The 19,138-nt window shown below is 49.2% G+C and overlaps 1 pseudogene; it reads left to right on the top strand.

Annotated features, from left to right (window-relative positions):
• Nucleotides 1-2,336: 2,336 nt before the first annotated feature.
• Nucleotides 2,337-17,031, top strand: LOC146757123 (class I histocompatibility antigen, F10 alpha chain-like; annotated as a pseudogene).
• The last annotated feature ends 2,107 nt before the right edge of the window (nt 17,032-19,138 follow it).

Genomic DNA, 19,138 nt, shown 5'->3' with positions numbered 1-19,138 from the left:
GCACCCATACATCACTGACTCACCCACAGCTTTGCCCACGCCCCCTGCCCCTCTGCCCATCCTGCTCTCGCCTCCCCCGCTCCTCAGGCTCCGGCTCCTGCTCCCAGTCCAAGCGGCTGTCGCGCTCTCCCCTCTCAGGGGGGGGTCCCCACGTCCCCCACCAGCTTCAGGGTCCCGCAGGTGCTTGCTGGTGCAGACGAAGCTGGTTTGAAAAAATTGCGGGGGCGGAGGGGGGGTGAGCAAAATAAACACAGAGTGAGGGCACAAATATGGGGGAGAGAACAAAATAAAGGGATAGGAACCACAAATAATGAGGTGGGGGCAATAAAGAACTGTGGGGGGGGGGGGGATGGCACTCACCTCTCATCGGGGTACCATCCCGTTCTCTGCCATCCACGATGTTGTGGGAAGCTGTGGAGGAACTGCTCAAATGTATTCTCTCTAAGACAGGGGAGCAGGTATCTCCTAAATGCATATCCAAGCTGGTAAAATGGGCTCATATGAATGGACACCTTCAGGAGGTGGCACTGATGTTCACTGTAGCCGAATGTCGAGAAATAGTCGACCATATGTAGGACTTTGTTATCTCCAAAAATAAGGAATACAAAATAAATACACTGAAGAATATGCAAGCCGAGCAGCAGATTGCTGCTGCTGTGGTACAAGCTCTATCCGGACCTAGTGCTCAGTCAAGGTCAGAGCTTGACTCCCTGTTACCAGGAGGTTCGTACTCTGTTTGCTCATCAGCCTCACAAGTCAGGGCTGCCGCAGAAGCCCCGAATAATCCCCCGTCCTCGACCTCTTCAACGTCTCTGGCAGATCCGGTTTTGGCTGGTGAGGAAGGTGCGGTGGGGGGGGGCTGAGGGGTGTGCAGAGCAGCAAGAAGCTCCTGAGAGTGAAAGCGACTCGGATAATGGTGGGAATGAGAAAGCGTTGGAGGAACATAATAAAACATTAACTGAGGAGCTGCAGGACTTAGAACTGCGTACGAAGGAGGCATCAGTCTCTTCGAGCGTTTCACCGATGTCTTTACAGCCCCTGTCTATGCGATTCCCCCCCACACGTAGCGATCCTCCACCTTTGCGTTGGTCTGGAGTCATTAGAGACATGATATTGGAGGGACCGTGTCAAGCTGTGTTTCAGCTCGCTTGCCCGCTGATAGACGATCAGCAGGGAGCTGCTCGGTGGGAAGTGCATCATTGGAAATTGTTACAGCAGGCTGGTAAGACTGTGACTGACTATGGGATACGATCTGAAGCTTCTAAGCAAATCATTCAATGGATTTTCACTGAGGATACTCATATGACACTAGACACTTCTAATCTTGTGCGGTTGTTACTAACACCACCAGAATACGTTGTTGGTCTCATCTCAAGGCAGAAAATAGCATCCAGCCTTTATAGTAACTGTGTTGTGTGTTTCTTTCCTAGTGGAATTGCTTTGTAACTTGCGGTGTTATAAATAATATTAGTAATGGTTTGACATAGTGTGTGATTTTCAGTGTTACCAATGCAGTCTCAAGAATTAGAATTTTAGGCATTATCCATAGATCAAATGTGTGTTAAAGAAAGGATTTGATGTAATCAGTGCTGTAATCTATGGGAATAGCTCTTTTAGTATGTTAGTACTGCTCACTCATGATGTTATTAGCCTATTAATTAGCTTTTCTTAATTTGCAAAGACAAAACCTGGAAAGGAATCCCAGGCAAAGGGATGACCCTGTATCGTAGAATGGATACGTCTCTTACACCCAACTAATTGGGATTTTAAAAATATGACCATGCATCACTTGAGACAAAAGTGCATACTAATAGAACTAAATTTGATAGTTTATTCTGTTTTCCAGGCAGCTGTTCCACTTGGGCTCTGTATCACGCACTGGCCATGCGGATATGGTGTACAACTGGAAGAAATCCTTCGGACCCTGAATGCAGGAGAGAATCTGTGATGGGTGAGAGAGGAAAGGTGCACTTTGAAGCAGGGAAGGCCCTGCTGGCACCGCCTGTCGCAACCACCACCAACACGGTTTGCTGTTTCTCAAGGGTCAATAAGTAATAATGCCCCTAGTGATACTCCAGCACATTTGTCCTCTAAAACTGGTTCTATCTGACATGCAACTTCATAAAGTTCAATTATCAATTATTAGCTCAAAGGCATGGTTATGAGCATCCTAAAAGCATTTGTTGCACAATAGTTAGTGGCCATTAAAAATCAATATATCAGAGTATATGAAAGTTGAAGACTTTTCCTAACTAGTGACATGTGAACACAATGGGACCCTCATGGATTTATTTCCAGGTTGCAGAAACTTAGGTTGCAGAGCAAACGCGTTTGTTCTTTTTAGTAGGTTTAACAGTAATGTTGTTATGCTGTGTTTGACTTGTCTCTTTTTTCACTTCTAGAGGATTGTCAATCGAGGCCTTGATTGAGTTATAATGGTTATGTTATTAATATAAGTAGTGTTGTTATTCTATAGGCAGTAGCTTGCTAATTAATAAAAAAGGGGGGGTCGCCGCGCTCCGACCCCGCAGAGCTCCACTCCATGCGGTACTTTGAAATAGGGATGACGGATTCCGGCCCCGAGCAGCCCTGGTTCTTTGAAGTGGGGTACGTGGATGGCGAAATCTTCGTGCACTACAACAGCTCTGGTCGGAGCTACGTGCCCTGCACCGAGTGGATGAAGGCACCTGGAGCTGTGGATCCCGAGTACTGGGACAGGAACACCCAGAGAGCACTGAGCAATGAGCAGAATAGCCGCGTGAGCCTGGTCAATGCGGCACGGCGCCACAAGCAGAGCGGCGGTGAGCACAGCTGGCACCGCGGCTCCATGCTGTGGAATGGGGCTCCATGGTGCATTGCCGCCCGCACCCCCCAGGGCTGGTCCTGCCCGGCGGCACCGTCCCGGGGCTGCCTGTCACAGCCCCACCGAGCTCGACCCTGGGGGACCCCAACCCCATCCCCAGTACAGTGGGTCCCCTGGAGCTGGAGGGGCCCATCAACCCCTGCCTGGCTGTGTTTCAGGGTCTCACACATGGCAGCGGATGTTGGGCTGTGACATCCTCGAGGACGGCACCACCCGGGGCTATCATCAGTATGGCTATGATGGGAGAGACTTCATTGCCTTCGACAAAGACACGATGATGTTTACTGCAGCGGTTCCAGAGGCAGTTCCTACCAAGAGAGCGTGGGAGGAACCTGGTTATGCTGAGAGACGGAAACATTACCTGGAGCAAACCTGTGTGCAGTGGCTGCAGAGACATGTAGAGAACGGGAAGGCAGAGCTGGGGAGGACAGGTGAGGGGGGGCCTGCGGTGTGAGACTGCAGGTGGGGCGGGGGCTCAGCGTGGGGAGCTCAGCCCGGCCCTCACTGCCGCCCACCTTCAGAGCAACCCGAAGTGTGAGTGTGGGGGAAGAAGGCCGACGGGATCCTGACCTTGTCCTGCCACGCTCACGGCTTCTACCCACAGCCTATCGCCGTCAGTTGGATGAAGGACAGCATGGTGCTGGGCCAGGACACCCACTCGGGGGGCATCGTGCCCAACAGCTACAGCACCTACCACACCTTGGTCACCATCGACACGGTGCCTGGGGACGGGGACAAGTACCAGTGCTGCGTGGAGCACGCCAGCCTGCCCCAACCCAGCCTCTACTCATAGGGTGAGTGAGGGGATGTGGGGCTGGGGGGCTCTGGGCTGCCCCTTCCCCTGCTGACAGCTCTGCCTTCCCCCAGAGCGGTCACAGTCCAGCCTGGTGCCCAACGTGGTGGGGGTGGTTGTCGCCGTTGTGGCCATTGCCATCATGGCTGGCGTTGGATTCATCATCTACAGACGCCATGCAGGTAAAAGTGGAGGGGTAGGAGGACAGTGGGGGCTGTGGGGGGATTTGAGGCTCCCTCAGGAGCCCTCAGCCTGGCTGTGATGTGAACCTGTGCTGATGCATCTCTCTGTCTGCAGGGAAGAAGGAGAAAGGCTACAACACGGCGCCCAGTGAGTGATGAGGGCAGCGCTGTCCCCCACCTCTGCCCAGTGCCAGGGCAGCATTGAGGTCCCCGATTTCTCCCAGGGTTCCCCTTCCTGGTGCTCAAAGCTGCTCCATGCCCCACAGCATGAACAGGGCTGGGGCTCATGGCTGTGAGAGTCCTTCCTTGTTTTCTGGCTCCAAGCTTGCTTCCTGAGGTGTTTCTTGTGAGAAGACTCTCAATGATTTATTGAAGTGGCAAGTAATGGGTGCTACCGTGTGACAATCAATATCACTTTTTGGGTATTTGAATATTTGAAAGCACCTTCCTTCAGAGCTGTTTGCCTCCAGAAGAGTGCTCAGGACTGTTTATGAGTGGAAGATCTGGCCCGGGACTAAATAGCTCCAGCTTGGTGTGGGAAAACTGGGTAATGAAGCCATTGTGCCCTGTGAAAAACAGGATGCGGATGGGTATCCCTGCTCCCTCTTATCTGCTGGCAAGGCTCAGAAGATGGGAACAAAGGAATTTCTGCTAAGATCCCAGAGCCAGAAGCTTCCATTCCAAGGAGTGCTGACTCAACTACTTTGGATTCGAGCTGTCACTCCAAAGAGAGCTGACTTGCCCACTTTGGACATATAAATAAGTTGGTGCTACCATTGGAAATTGTCATCGTGGTCACCATTAACAGAACAACGCCTGACGACCCACCACGACTGAAGACCAATGACTGAACTACAAACCTCGATGGATCCATGGTGGTGAATATCTCCCTCTTGCTTCCTACAGAGACTCCTTGCTTCTATTTCATATTTTTACTGCATTCCCTTCCCCATCACCCTACACCATAATAGCGTCCGTCCTCCCCTTCCCCATCTCCCTGATAAAGTCTTGTAATAAACTGGTCGGACCAATGTTTGAACCGTTGTTTCTTAATCCCACACCAGGTATACGTATATCAAAGAACCTTGCCTCCCTCCTACAAACTGGGCTGAGACAATGGCTCTTCTTACCTTACAGGCCAGGAAGGTGGAACCAGCAACTCGAGCACAGCTGCGGTGTGGGGCTGGGGGTTGGAAGGGGTCCCTGTGCTCCTTGTGCTCCTTGTGGTGCTGCACCAGGGCTGGGCTGGGACTCTGCAGGGAGCTGAGGGTTGGGATGTGAACGTGGCCCTATGGGACACCATCTCTTCTTCTTCACACAGGAAGTAACCAAACCGTCTGAGTGCTGTGCTTCAGCCTGCAAGGGGCCAACTGGCCACACGAGCATTTGGGGTCGGTGATGAACACAGCCCCATCCCCTCTACCTCTCACATCTCCCTCTGCTTCCTATGCTGTTATGCTTTTCCTGTGCTGCTTCTTGTGAAATAAAGTGTTGGGCTGTTCTGTGCTCAGCCTGCCTGCATTCTGCTCTGTGCCGTGCTTGGTTTTGGGGTGGATGAGGGGACCTCCCCTCATCCCTCCTCCCCCCACCCCACACTCTTTGCCCATTGCTCCATTTCACACTGCTGCTCTCCTCCTCCCCTTTGCACTCCCTGTGCTGTCTGCAACGCTTTATTCCATACAAATCCCAGAGCATCCCACTCTTCCCATCCTGCAGCGGGGAGCGGAGACAGCCACAGCTCCCCATGTCCCATCGCATCCCACTCCAGCTGCACTGTGGTCCTCAGTGCTGCAGCAGCCGGCTGTAGGATCCACAGCGGGTCCTCAGTTCGGTGGGTGTCCCCATCTCAGCCATTGTGTAATGCTCTGGCACCACAACATGGTCTGCCTTCTCCAGCATCCGGGGTTGATGGCTGATGAGCAGCATTGACTGGTCCCCCCTGTTGGGCATTGGGTAGGTTTGTGGCGTGGCATTAAGCTGGTACATTCGGTGTTACACACTGTGTGTGAGTCCCGTCCGTTCCCGTGTGCGGAGGCACGGTACTTTCACACAGCAGCCTTGATTTGTCGCCGGATTGGGAGGCGACAGCCTTCATGTCAGAAATGTGGACAAATGCTTCTGTTGTCTGAATCGTCTCTTGGCCCTCAGCACAATGATGCGCTGCCTTTCCAACCCTTCACAGCACTGCTAGGTGCCAAGTGCTGTGCTTTAAGTCTGTTGTACGATGAGTGGCAGCAGAGACTTTCCAAGGGAAATGCTTTACGCTGTAGATAAACAACAACAACAAATACAGCTGGGTTAATGTGGTCGTCTTCCTGTGGCATATTAGTTGAAGCAAAAAAGAGAATCCCCATCCCTTCTGGCTGGTGCTCTTGGCCACCCCCAGGATGTGCTGAAAAGCTCTTCCAGATCCTTTCCTTTGAGCCTTTGCTGCAGAGGGTCCCCACAGATTCCATTCCAAGATCTCCCTAAGCCTCCCTGTTTCCTACAGCTGTAGGAACTGATCCTAAAACAGCTGGGCTCTGTTTCCAGCCTGTGGGACCCCAGGAGTTCCTCACACCATCTTCTGCAAAGACAGAGCTGCCCACAGTCCCCCACAGCCACTCTTTCCACTACATACATCAGGGTGCGGATGCAGCGCGCTGAGTCCCGGATGTCCCAAACTTTGATGTACGACGTGGTGAACACCAGCCCCGTGTGGCTGCAGTATTTGATGGAAACAACATTATTTGGGTGGTTGCTGAGAGCAGAGCACCCATCAGCACCAGAGGTGCTCCTAAAGGGCAAAGAGAAGGTTGTCCTTGCACTGGGACAAACTCAGGAGCACATTCACCCCGAGGCTGAGCTCTGCACAGCAGTGACTTGGCTTCTGGGGCAGAGAGCTCTGCTCACACAGGACCCAGCACTGCAGAGATACAGCCAAGAGTGGGGAACGCCTGCACGTATTTCCCTGGAAGATGCTTGCAAGAAAAACACACTGACAGTGCCCAGTGTTGCTCACCCCAGCATTACAGTCCTGCTGGAGAGCCAGGGATGGGACAGGACATGCTGACAAGAAATGACACAGAGTGTGTGATGAGGACCTCAATCTGCTTATTATGTGGATAATGCAGAGAGGTCTGGCTGACGGAGCTTCTCACTGTGTGAGTTGGTCAGCATTAGAGAAAGCCAGCATGGAGTTCTGTGAGCTTTTGCAGGGGACGAAGAGGCACAGAAGCTGCTACCCACCCTTGGTGCTCTTAGAAAGTTAACTGAATCGGCCAAGGAGGAGCGGGAGTTACGGCTAACCTGTTTCCTGCAGGGGTGAACCCCAGAGGTTTGAGACCAAATGAGGTTTGGCAGATGAATGTCACAGACTTCCCAGAGTTTGGGTGTTTCCGTCACTTGCATGTCACAACTGACACATGCAGTGGTTTTCTCTGGGCTGTGGCACAATCTGGACAGACCGCCATGCATTACATAAAATGCCATCGCTGTCATGGGTGCACCTCATGAGTTAAAGACTGACAATGATCCAGCATATAGAAATGCATGTTTTGGACGCTGGTGCACAGCTTGGGGCATTAAGCATTCCCGGCAGCAGCACCTGCCAGGCTATTATGGAGTGTGCACATCAGACCTTGAAGGGGCGTCTTTGTGCGCTTAAAGAGGGGGGAGGGCTGGAGGGGCCTGAGCTGTGCCCACACGCTCTCCTCCTGCGTAAGAGAATCGGATGGGAGACCATCAGCTGACCGAATGGACACCAATAGGTCAGGTCCTGATCAGACCCGACGGAGGGCCATGGCTCCCAGACCCTATGCCACTCCTTGTCAAGGGCAGGAAACACGTCTGTGTCGGGACCCCAAGTGGGCCCTGCTGGCTGCCGGCACGTTGGGTTAAGCCGGCACCAAATGACGAGCCATCCTGTGCACCGTGAGGATCCGAACATCTCAGCACCAGTTTTGGTCAACAACTCCTTGGTTAATGTCTCCAGTGCAGCCAGTGATTTGACGTCAGCACTGGGCAGCGGCTGCTGGTAACGGCACATGAGACAGCGTTGCTCCCAATGTGCCTGAAGGTCCGAACTGGGAATCCAGCCTTCATGCCGGACTGATAGTTCGTGAGAGGGGGAGACCTTGTTCCTGGATAGTCCCCCAGTGGTGGACATTCAGAACGATTCTGCACAGCCAATATGTTTTTGTCTTCTTATTTGGTTATGGAGTGTGACATTATAATGCACACTGGACAGAACTGGATTGCCACGAAGATTCTGTACAATAGTGTTACATTGAACTTGGAGAAGTTGTAACTCCATTGTGTACTGTGCTGTTATCTTGAACTTGAATGCACCGTTCTCTACAAGTTGACTAAGTGTTGCCATACAGCATTTCACAATTTTTAGGCAGATTGCTGTTGTGTGCTTTCAGGTTTGTAGTCACTGCAGCTGCATCTCTTTGGTATGTTATTATGACAGTTTCATTGTTTTTCGCATATGTTTAATGATTGATTCATTTGCGGAATAGCCTTAAATGTGCAAATCACCTTTGGGGTAACAGGGAGTATGCAGGGGAACCTTTACAGGGGCTGCAGATAATAAAGAGGGGGGAGATGTTGGGTATTGGGCAGGTGGTGCCTGCATGCACCAGCAGTGGAGTCATGGAGGTCATGGGTATCTGATAGGGGTGGTCACCTGTACCACTATATAGGGTTTGTGGCATGGCATTAAACTGGTACTTTCAGCGTTACACACTGTGTGTTCTGGTTAGCATTTGGGCTGCTGTGCTAACAGATGTGTCTGGGCTTATCTTGTTTTAAAATGGATGGGCTCGTAAGGAGCAGAGGGATGTGAGGTATTTCTAGTCCGCTTCATGCTCCCGATTCCAGAACCCTTCCAATTGTGAGGAAACAGAAGTGCTGAGCTGTGTGCGTGTTCCAGGGTGCGGAGTCCAGTGACAGTTGGTGCCCGGCGTCTGTGCGGGGCAGCACCGAGGTTGTTAGAAGCATAGGAATCTGCCAGAGAGGAATCTGATGTGAAGGTACTAAAGGTAAAAGGCAGCATTTCTATCAGTATTGGAGGAGGGAAGGGAACTTTGTCCTTAAGTGCTGTTTTTGTTCCCTTTGTCATGCAGTCAATCCAGCAACTAACTTGAGAACCCGACTTCTCCTCTCTTTAGTTTAGATTTGGGGAAATTCCCTGGGAAAAAAAGAAAAAAAAAAAAAAAAAAATTCCTCGAAAATTCACTAGTGTCTGTGTGAGTAAAAGGTTCCAACTTTTATTGACTATCGGAAATGCTTAGCTCAGAAATGTGCAGCACTTTAATGAAAGAGTTCTGAATCACTTGAATTTGATCTTCTGTCTGGCCTGGTTGCAGGTTTTACTGCATTTGGTACCTTAAAAAATACAACAACAAAACAAATCTAAAATATCAAAATATTTGATTTTTACATCAGAAAAGAAAAAAAAAAATGAACCAACCCAAACCCTTGTTGTGGCTGAGCAGATCGTGCTGCAGCTCCATGCAGTGCTGAGTTACAGTATACAGGCACATGTGTGTGGATTTGTGTATTGATACGCACTGGCATGCTTTTGCTGTACAGGTAATAAAGACGGAGGATGGTTTTTGTGGATTCTTCAAAGGTGAAGAATCCTTGAAGACCAGAAATTCCAACTTACAGAATTTGACATAGGCAAAGTGAGGAGGAAAATTCTTCCTAACCTGTTATAATTAATTAATTCACGGATTCAGTGTTGGTTCGGCCTACAGGAGAAGTGAACTGCAAAGCTTTGAAGATCACTGTATTTGCTGAGGTTGTCCAGGTGGTTGAGCTTGAAGACCTGCAGCGGTCAGACAAATGTGCTGGGGTTACTCACTGCTGTCACTCGTGGTGTTGAAGGAGGGGCTCCATTGGAGGGCTTGCAGCCGTGCAGCCCAGGGACTCCGTGCTGAGTCAGGGTGATGTTACTAGAGTTTGACCAGTGTTGAGGAGGGCAATGTTTTGAAACAACTGCTCCTGAGAGACTGATTGAATGAAGAGAACAAAGCTGGGAAGACGGGTGGGCATTCCTCATTCTTTTCTGCTTTTTGGTGTTTTGCTTAGGGTTCCTTTTCAAAAGAAGATTTCACTGATCAAGACAGTAGAAGACTTTCAGTCCAAGGAAGCACGAGCCAGCTCTTTGAGCAGCACAGGAAGAGCTGCACAGAGATCCCCGAGACCAGAACTGCTTCTGTGCGCTCGTCCAGCATGTCGATTAAAGGAAATGATTGCTATTTCTACTTCTATTCCACTTGTAAAAAGGTCTGCTTGGGTTTTTTCCTTCATTTTTTCTTTCTTTCAGTTCTGAAGTTAAGAGGAATGGGTAGAATAAGTAGAAGTATTACTGGTCTTCAGCAAACTTCATAACTAATTGCATTGTACAATAGAGCAACTCGCTAAAAATGAGCTCAAAGCATGGCCAGTTCTCAGGCTGTACTATTTCATTTTCCTCTCTTGGTTTCCATTGGGTTACAGGGAGACAACTGTCCCTTCAGGCACTGTGAAGCCGCTTTGGGCAATGAAACCATCTGCACGCTGTGGAAGGAGGGCCGCTGCTTCAGGAATGTCTGCAGGTTCAGGCACATGGAGATCAGTGTGAGTGTTGGCTCCTCAGAGTTTATCACCAAACCCACTTCTCATTTCTTTAGGTGGGCTGAATGTGCTTTTGCAGATTAGGTTCATTTGCTTTGAAATGATGATGGTTCCTACGGTTAAGAATAGGGGAGGAAGCAGAGGGAAGAGAGCTCAATGGCATTGGTATATCATAGCAGAATATTCTTGTAGTTGATACCAACAGTGTTCTATCAACAGATACTAAAGAACCACATCAATCAGACAAGCATTCTGCAAGGTGTGTTAGTTTAACCCCTTCTAAACTGGTGTCCTCACCCACAGAATGCTAGGAAAGCTCAGTGAGCCTGGTGCTCCCAGCCTGCGCACGCTTCAGAGTGGTGTTTGAGTGCTGCTTTGTGGCAGTCTGCTCACTGGCACCATCTGGAGCTCAGTCTCCCTTTGCAGATCTTAGGTCCACGTTACCATCAGCTCTTCTTCCTTTCTGTCTTCAGAAAAAACGCAGCATGATTTCCTGCTACTGGGAGAACCAGCCAGCAGGCTGCCAGAAATCCAACTGTGCCTTCCATCACACCAAGGGACGTTACCTCAATGGGGTTTTCTTTCCACCAAGCCAAAGTGAGTTTGTCTTTTTTAGGTACGAAAGATTAACTCTATTACTCACAGGTGGGTATAGTGTCATAAAGAACGCCAGGTAACGTTCACTTGTGAGCTGATAGATAGGTTCAGAGCTGAACTTTGTGTGCTTCTGATACCTCAGTTTTATCTTGCATGCTCAGCTTCTCTCTGCTCCTGTGGCCTTTGCCTTGCAGGTTGTTCTCCTGCATTTAAGCTTTTACTGGGTGTCAGGGAGATGAATGTTGTGTAGGGGGGGATTTCCTTGTTCACAGAGAAGCCATTTGGATGGGCAAGTGGAGACTCAGCATTTATCTGTGTGGGTTTTCAGCCTTGCCTGCCATCTTTGTGCAGTGGATAATCTGATTGAATTCCTACCGCATAACTGAAGAGACTGATTTTCTCTTTGCTTGTACAGACCAGCTTTCTAAGGAGGGAGAAGAAACAAAAACACCTGTCCAGCAACCAGCTGAAGAAAACCATCTTGGATTGCAGATAATTTCCACTACAAAATCTGATGCTGATACAAAACAAGGTATTCCAGGATTAATCAGAAGCACTTGCCAATTAACTCCAAAGCAATTCATTGTACAAACACAACAGAACATAGGGTTGCTGAATGGAATCAGCTATTTCCATGATCTTGTTCCTACCTTGTAACTTCATGTGCCTTTCAGATTAGGAAGGTAAACTCCTTTGTTTACATCATTAGAGCAAGACGAGGCCACAGCATGGAGTTTAAGTGCCTGTATGTGCATCTTTTCAACCAGTGGTGAAAGCCACATTTGCTGATAGAGGAATCTAATGTCATATGGATGGGATAAAGTAAGGGATAAAGCCTACTTTTAATATCCAGAAGGATGAAAGGAGGGCAGCAGACAGACATCAGGTCCATGGTGCTCTTAGCTGTGGGGAGAGCTGACAGGGTTTGTTCTGCATGCTTCTGAGCAGGAGGCAGTTTGCAGAGCTGTGGTCCTCAGCGTGTGCCTCTGTCCCTCGGTCTCATTTACTGCTCTGTGTTCCCAGATGACAGTTTGAATGCTGGAATAAAAACACTTGGATCAGAAGGACCTTCAGGAGCTCCTGCTCATCGGCTCAAATCTCAGATTGTTCGTGTGCCTAAGAAGGAGAATGTGCGGACACTGGTCAGCACTGTGATGCTGCCTGCAAAGCAGGGTAATGATGAGTACCTTTGCTTCCATTTGGTGGCTCCTAAGTGGAATGGAGAAATTACAATTGGGACTTACCCTGAGTGCATTACAGTTGCAATATTATTTTGTGTCAGGGCTGTCAAAGTGGTGTCTTTTGGTTGTATTTGTTTTGGGTGGGAAATGGGCTCACAAGACAGTAATTCTGTTGGTTTCTGTCAAATAAGCACTTTGTTTTTCTTTGTTTTAGGGGAGGTGCCTGTGAGTCAACCGAATACTGCTGATAAACCTGGAAAACGGAAATCCTCTGTAGGTAAGGGCTACTTGTGAGCTGCTGTTTGGCTGCCTCCACGTAAATGGGAGGGCACTGCTGAAGCAGGAGGGAGGAAAGTGTGTCGTGGGTCTGTGATGACTCCAAGTGGCACACAAGTGTAGCAGCTGAAAGGTGAATTTGAGAACATACACTTGGAGAAACCAAAGTTTGTGGTTGACTTGTAAAAATCTTTCTCCAAAGGAATTATCTTAGGAATGTTGTTGTTTTCTCTCTGTAGCTGATGTCAGTGGACTTCCACTGAAGCGCAGCCTCATAGAAAGGCTGGAGAAGAAGATCGAGGTTGACAGAGCACCAAGGAGAGGTAAATGGTCATCGGTGTTTGCTGCACAGATTCTCTAGGCTTTCTGCTTATTCTTTCTCAGGAGCGTTGTTGTTGGGAACACGTATATTCTGTAATATTATGACAAATCTGGAAACTTGAGCTCTCGTTGTAATTTCTTGTAATCCTTATGCTTCTCCTTTCTTGATGATGACAGAGAAGGGTGCCAAGCCAGCAGGGGAGATCTGGAAGAAGAGACGACTGGAAGAAGAGAAGCAAAAAGTAGAAGAGGTTCTTACTGAGAAGAGATCTAAGGATAAGCGCAAGAAGAAGAGAATTTTCCCTCCACCTGAGCCTGGTAACGTGAAACTGGAAGAGCCACCGCGTAAAATCAAGCAATTGGAAGAAATGCATATTAAAAGCTTAGAAGAAATCAAGCAGGAGAAAGCCCTGCGGATGCAGCAGATCGCAAAGCCAGCAGGTAACGAGGTGTTTCACTGTCTGCTCTGCTGAAGTGCTTCCCCTGTCAAGCAAATGGAGTTTGCTTAGAATTGCCTGGGCTGTTTCTTACCAAATGCAAAGGCAGGAAGTGCCAGGATGTCCATCCATGTGTTTTTCCATTGAATCCGTGGTGTCTGCCTGCTTCATTCTGGAGAATTCATTCGCTGTGAGGTTTTGTAATTCAGTTTCTCCTGTACTTTCTTTCTGCCATGTTTTTGGTGTGGCATGTTCTGTGTGTTGACACCAAGGTTATCTTCATCTTTGGCGTGTTGCTTGTTTTAATATGTAAATGTGTTTGTAAAGCGTGGATTGAGTTTTTAACATGGGGGCCAACCTCTGTCAGAAAGGTCAGGGGGGTGAGTTATTCATTGGGCAGGTGAGAGAGGCTTTGTGAAGAGACAGCATGTGAAGGAGGGAAGAGCTTGGATACTGTATGGACTGCGAGATGTCGCCTCTCTCGTGTTCTTTGTTATTGAATGTGAGGAAATAAGCACATGGAGGAAACGCTGGCACTCAGGTTTCTTTCTATGCTTGCTGTTGACCAAGTGATTTTCTTTTTCCTTGTTTTAAAGCACCTGGAAGAGAAGAGGAAAAGACTGTGGAATGGAGCAGGGCTGCTCCCAAAGCTGTCTCTGCACCCGCAGAGGTGAGTCCCTTCTGAAGATGGACACAGTGACACAATTTCTTCACATGTTCTCATGTCTCACTGCTCACCATGTGCCACCATCATGAGTGCATTCCTACCTTCCTGCCTTTGGTGAAGAGCTGCAGCCATGTTTCACAATCCTGATACTTTCAATGGCTTTCCCAGACAGCTTTGCACTCCTCAAACTCAGAATTGATCTGATTGTATCTGGCAGTGAGGCAGTAACCCTGCTGGCACCAGGTACAACTTGTGAGGTTAACGTGGGAGCACTGGATACAAAAAGGTCACGATGGCTTCATGTTCAATGAAATCAGACTGTGGGTGGATGTTGTGTAGGGGAACAGGAATGACTTTCTGTTGCTCAGATAGAATGTGGTATGTAACAGCTCTAGCACTGTGCTGATTTAAACGAGCACTGAAGAAGAGGAGCCTCCAGCTAAAAAAGCAGCTTTGGTAAGGAGGGGAAGAAGTGTCAGTGCTGTCCTCGTCAGGCTGATACTGAGATACAACTGCTGCAGAAAGTGTGGAGAACTGAAATGTTCTGCAGGTTTCCTTTCAAAGTAGTCACTGTGTGCAGGATGCTGGATGAATGGCAGTGTGTGCACAATGCTCTGCAGCCCTGTGATTCCTCTGTAGTGTGAAGGAATTTGTCCATTAATGCTGCATTGTTAAAAAGACCTGAGGTGCTCTGCAGACTTCACGTGGTTGTTAACATCCTTCAGGAGCCCCTTAGCCCGCGTGTTGGGTTAAGGCTCAGCAGTGCTGAAGGAGAAGCGCTGCAGAGGAAGGATCTCCTGAGCAATCATTGACTTTGTCTTCCTTCTTCCCAGACTGCTGCTCCAGCCCTGCCGGAGGTCAGCCTGCTCACCAAGGCTGTAGAAGATGACACTGAAAAGTTCATCTCGGAAATCTCAGGAGGGGAAATGGAAGCAGAAATTGACTTGGACCTGGAGAAGGATGAGGATGATTTCCTTCGTGAACTTTCTGAGATGACTGACTGTTGAACTGCGTAGTAGTTATTATAGTATGTTAAAAAAAAAAACAAAAAACACAAACAAACAAAAAACCAAAAAAACAACAAAACAACAACAACAAAAAAAAATCCTTTAATTTAATAAAAACCTTTTCTTTTTGGTTGGATACCCCAGGGTGATACTTTACTAAAGGAGGCTTCACAATAATGAGTCTTAAAGCACAGCTGAACTGGTAAAAGATTGGCAGACTGCATTCCATTGTCCTGAGTTTTCCTGCTGGTCAGAGTTGAGGCCCTGTGCATCCATTCCCTGATCCTGGTTGGCTCCTTTCAGCAGCAAGAGGACAAAGCAGTTCTGTGACAGCCCAGAAGGACGTCCATCTGTGTGCTGCAGTGCCTGGCAATTGATCTCCTGATTCAGTGACGCTCTGAAGGCTTCAACCTCAAGCTCCTTCCTTCCTCCTCCCTTGGCCATGCTCAGCGTTGGGTGCAGCTGGAAGCTTCTTCGGTGCTCCCATTTCTCGGGCAGTCCCCATGTCTAGCCTGGAGTTCTGCCAGCTCTTGAGTATTTTTGGTGTATGCTTTTGTTTATGACTTGAATCCTTTAAGGCAACTTAATGACAATGTGGGGGTGGGAGGGAGCAGAATTATTCTTTTGTTTTGGACCAAATGTGCCACCAAGGCGGGGGGTGCTCCCTGCCTTCCAGTTATCAGCAGTGATGCAGCAGCAGTGTGAGAAGCGGGAGCTGCACGCCACTGCTGTGTTATTCCCTCCTTTCCCTTTTGCTGGATTTCCAGTGCTGTTTGCTGGCAGAGCTTGATGCTGTGCTGATGATTTCTGGAAGCCAACACGTGTGCGCTTCGCTTGTATCAGTTCAGAGTGCAGCCATCCCAGCCCTGCTGTGGGCACAGTGCAGCCCTGGCCCTGCTGGAGGACGCCGTGGTGACTCTGTGCTTCAGCAGGGTATTGAGTGGTTTTCTGCTGACTCTGGGTGGGACTGTGCCCATGTCGTGTCTGCCACTGTTACTGTAAATATTTTATCTTTTCCTTTTGTATTTGCCTTCTATTTAAGATATTGTATGAACGTAGTCAGGCTCCTCTGTTTGTGCCGGCGGCTCTCAGCTGTGTTTTTAAATAAACCTGGCACAGGACAGCAGTGCTGTACGTCTGCCTGCAGCTCTTGGAGGGAGCAGGAGGGGAGCCAGGAGTGCTGCTCCAGCAACATCCTGGTGCTGCTGCCACCAGGGTTACTGCTGTGCTGCTGTTATGAGCTCCATGGAAGAGATGAGCTCCAGCACGGCCTCCTCACACTTATTTGGCTCTGAAGCCTTCAGTTGCTATTGGCCGTGGCACATTCCATGCAGTGTGAATCTCTCTAACAGACATAACTGTATCAGTGGAATTGTGGGGGCTGGGAGGGAGGACACAGTGCTGCTGAGAGCAGGGCCAGGCAGCCCAGCATGCTCAGCACCACAGCCAGGTGAGGCTGGCAGTTCAGTTACAGGTGTGTGTGCAGCTGGTCACCACTCAGCCTCCCCCATTGCAGCTCCCCGTGTCCCACAGTTCCCCCATCCCCGTTCTCCCGCTGTCCCATTGTCACCCTGCCACACCATTGCTGTGTGCACTAAACCTTTATTGCCCCCCGAAGAGGTCCTCATTGTACACCACCTGCGCCCGCTTGTCGCGGTGTGAGCCCTTGGCACTGTTCTTTACGGCTGTTGGGGCACAGGATGGGGGCAGGGACTCAGCACTGCTGGCACCCCCACACCGTCCCTGTGCCCCCCCAGTGCCCCCCAGCTCACCTAGGGATCCCCAGAGCCTGGTCAGCTGATTCCATCTTCTTGTAGGTGACAAAGGCACAGCTGTGTGGGGGTGAGGTCAGCACAGCTTCCACCCCATTCAGCACCACCCCACAACAGATGCACCCATACATCACTGACTCACCCACAGCTTTGCCCACGCCCCCTGCCCCTCTGCCCATCCTGCTCTCGCCTCCCCCGCTCCTCAGGCTCCGGCTCCTGCTCCCAGTCCAAGCGGCTGTCGCGCTCTCCCCTCTCAGGGGGGGTCCCCACGTCCCCCACCAGCTTCAGGGTCCCGCAGGTGCTTGCTGGTGCAGACGAAGCTGGTTTGAAAAAATTGCGGGGGCGGAGGGGGGGTGAGCAAAATAAACACAGAGTGAGGGCACAAATATGGGGGAGAGAACAAAATAAAGGGATAGGAACCACAAATAATGAGGTGGGGGCAATAAAGAACTGTGGGGGGGGGGGGGATGGCACTCACCTCTCATCGGGGTACCATCCCGTTCTCTGCCATCCACGATGTTGTGGGAAGCTGTGGAGGAACTGCTCAAATGTATTCTCTCTAAGACAGGGGAGCAGGTATCTCCTAAATGCATATCCGAGCTGGTAAAATGGGCTCATATGAATGGACACCTTCAGGAGGTGGCACTGATGTTCACTGTAGCCGAATGTCGAGAAATAGTCGACCATATGTAGGACTTTGTTATCTCCAAAAATAAGGAATACAAAATATATACACTGAAGAATATGCAAGCCGAGCGGCAGATTGCTGCTGCTGTGGTACAAGCTCTATCCGGACCTAGTGCTCAGTCAAGGTCAGAGCTTGACTCCCTGTTACCAGGAGGTTCGTACTCTGTTTGCTCATCAGCCTCACAAGTCAGGGCTGCCACAGAAGCCCCGAATAATCCCCCGTCCTCGACCTCTTCAACGTCTCTGGCAGATCCGGTTTTGGCTGGTGAGGAAGGTGCGGTGGGGGGGGGCTGAGGGGTGTGCAGAGCAGCAAGAAGCTCCTGAGAGTGAAAGCGACTCGGATAATGGTGGGAATGAGAAAGCGTTGGAGGAACATAATAAAACATTAACTGAGGAGCTGCAGGACTTAGAACTGCGTACGAAGGAGGCATCAGTCTCTTCGAGCGTTTCACCGATGTCTTTACAGCCCCTGTCTATGCGATTCCCCCCCACACGTAGCGATCCTCCACCTTTGCGTTGGTCTGGAGTCATTAGAGACATGATATTGGAGGGACCGTGTCAAGCTGTGTTTCAGCTCGCTTGCCCGCTGATAGACGATCAGCAGGGAGCTGCTCGGTGGGAAGTGCATCATTGGAAATTGTTACAGCAGGCTGGTAAGACTGTGACTGACTATGGGAAACGATCTGAAGCTTCTAAGCAAATCATTCAATGGATTTTCACTGAGGATACTCATATGACACTAGACACTTCTAATCTTGTGCGGTTGTTACTAACACCACCAGAATACGTTGTTGGTCTCATCTCAAGGCAGAAAATAGCATCCAGCCTTTATAGTAACTGTGTTTGTGTGTTTCTTTCCTAGTGGAATTGCTTTGTAACTTGCGGTGTTATAAATAATATTAGTAATGGTTTGACATAGTGTGTGATTTTCAGTGTTACCAATGCAGTCTCAAGAATTAGAATTTTAGGCATTATCCATAGATCAAATGTGTGTTAAAGAAAGGATTTGATGTAATCAGTGCTGTAATCTATGGGAATAGCTCTTTTAGTATGTTAGTACTGCTCACTCATGATGTTATTAGCCTATTAATTAGCTTTTCTTAATTTGCAAAGACAAAACCTGGAAAGGAATCCCAGGCAAAGGGATGACCCTGTATCGTAGAATGGATACGTCTCTTACACCCAACTAATTGGGATTTTAAAAATATGACCATGCATCACTTGAGACAAAAGTGCATACTAATAGAACTAAATTTGATAGTTTATTCTGTTTTCCAGGCAGCTGTTCCACTTGGGCTCTGTATCACGCACTGGCCATGCGGATATGGTGTACAACTGGAAGAAATCCTTCGGACCCTGAATGCAGGAGAGAATCTGTGATGGGTGAGAGAGGAAAGGTGCACTTTGAAGCAGGGAAGGCCCTGCTGGCACCGCCTGTCGCAACCACCACCAACACGGTTTGCTGTTTCTCAAGGGTCAATAAGTAATAATGCCCCTAGTGATACTCCAGCACATTTGTCCTCTAAAACTGGTTCTATCTGACATGCAACTTCATAAAGTTCAATTATCAATTATTAGCTCAAAGGCATGGTTATGAGCATCCTAAAAGCATTTGTTGCACAATAGTTAGTGGCCATTAAAAATCAATATATCAGAGTATATGAAAGTTGAAGACTTTTCCTAACTAGTGACATGTGAACACAATGGGACCCTCATGGATTTATTTCCAGGTTGCAGAAACTTAGGTTG

The sequence above is a fragment of the Coturnix japonica genome, chromosome 24, assembly GCF_054131305.1.
Source record: "Coturnix japonica strain WE chromosome 24, WE-NBRP24, whole genome shotgun sequence".
Classification (NCBI taxonomy): domain Eukaryota; kingdom Metazoa; phylum Chordata; class Aves; order Galliformes; family Phasianidae; genus Coturnix; species Coturnix japonica.
The sequence above is the reverse complement of the archived record's forward strand: the minus strand, read 5'-3'. Positions and strand labels throughout refer to the sequence as shown.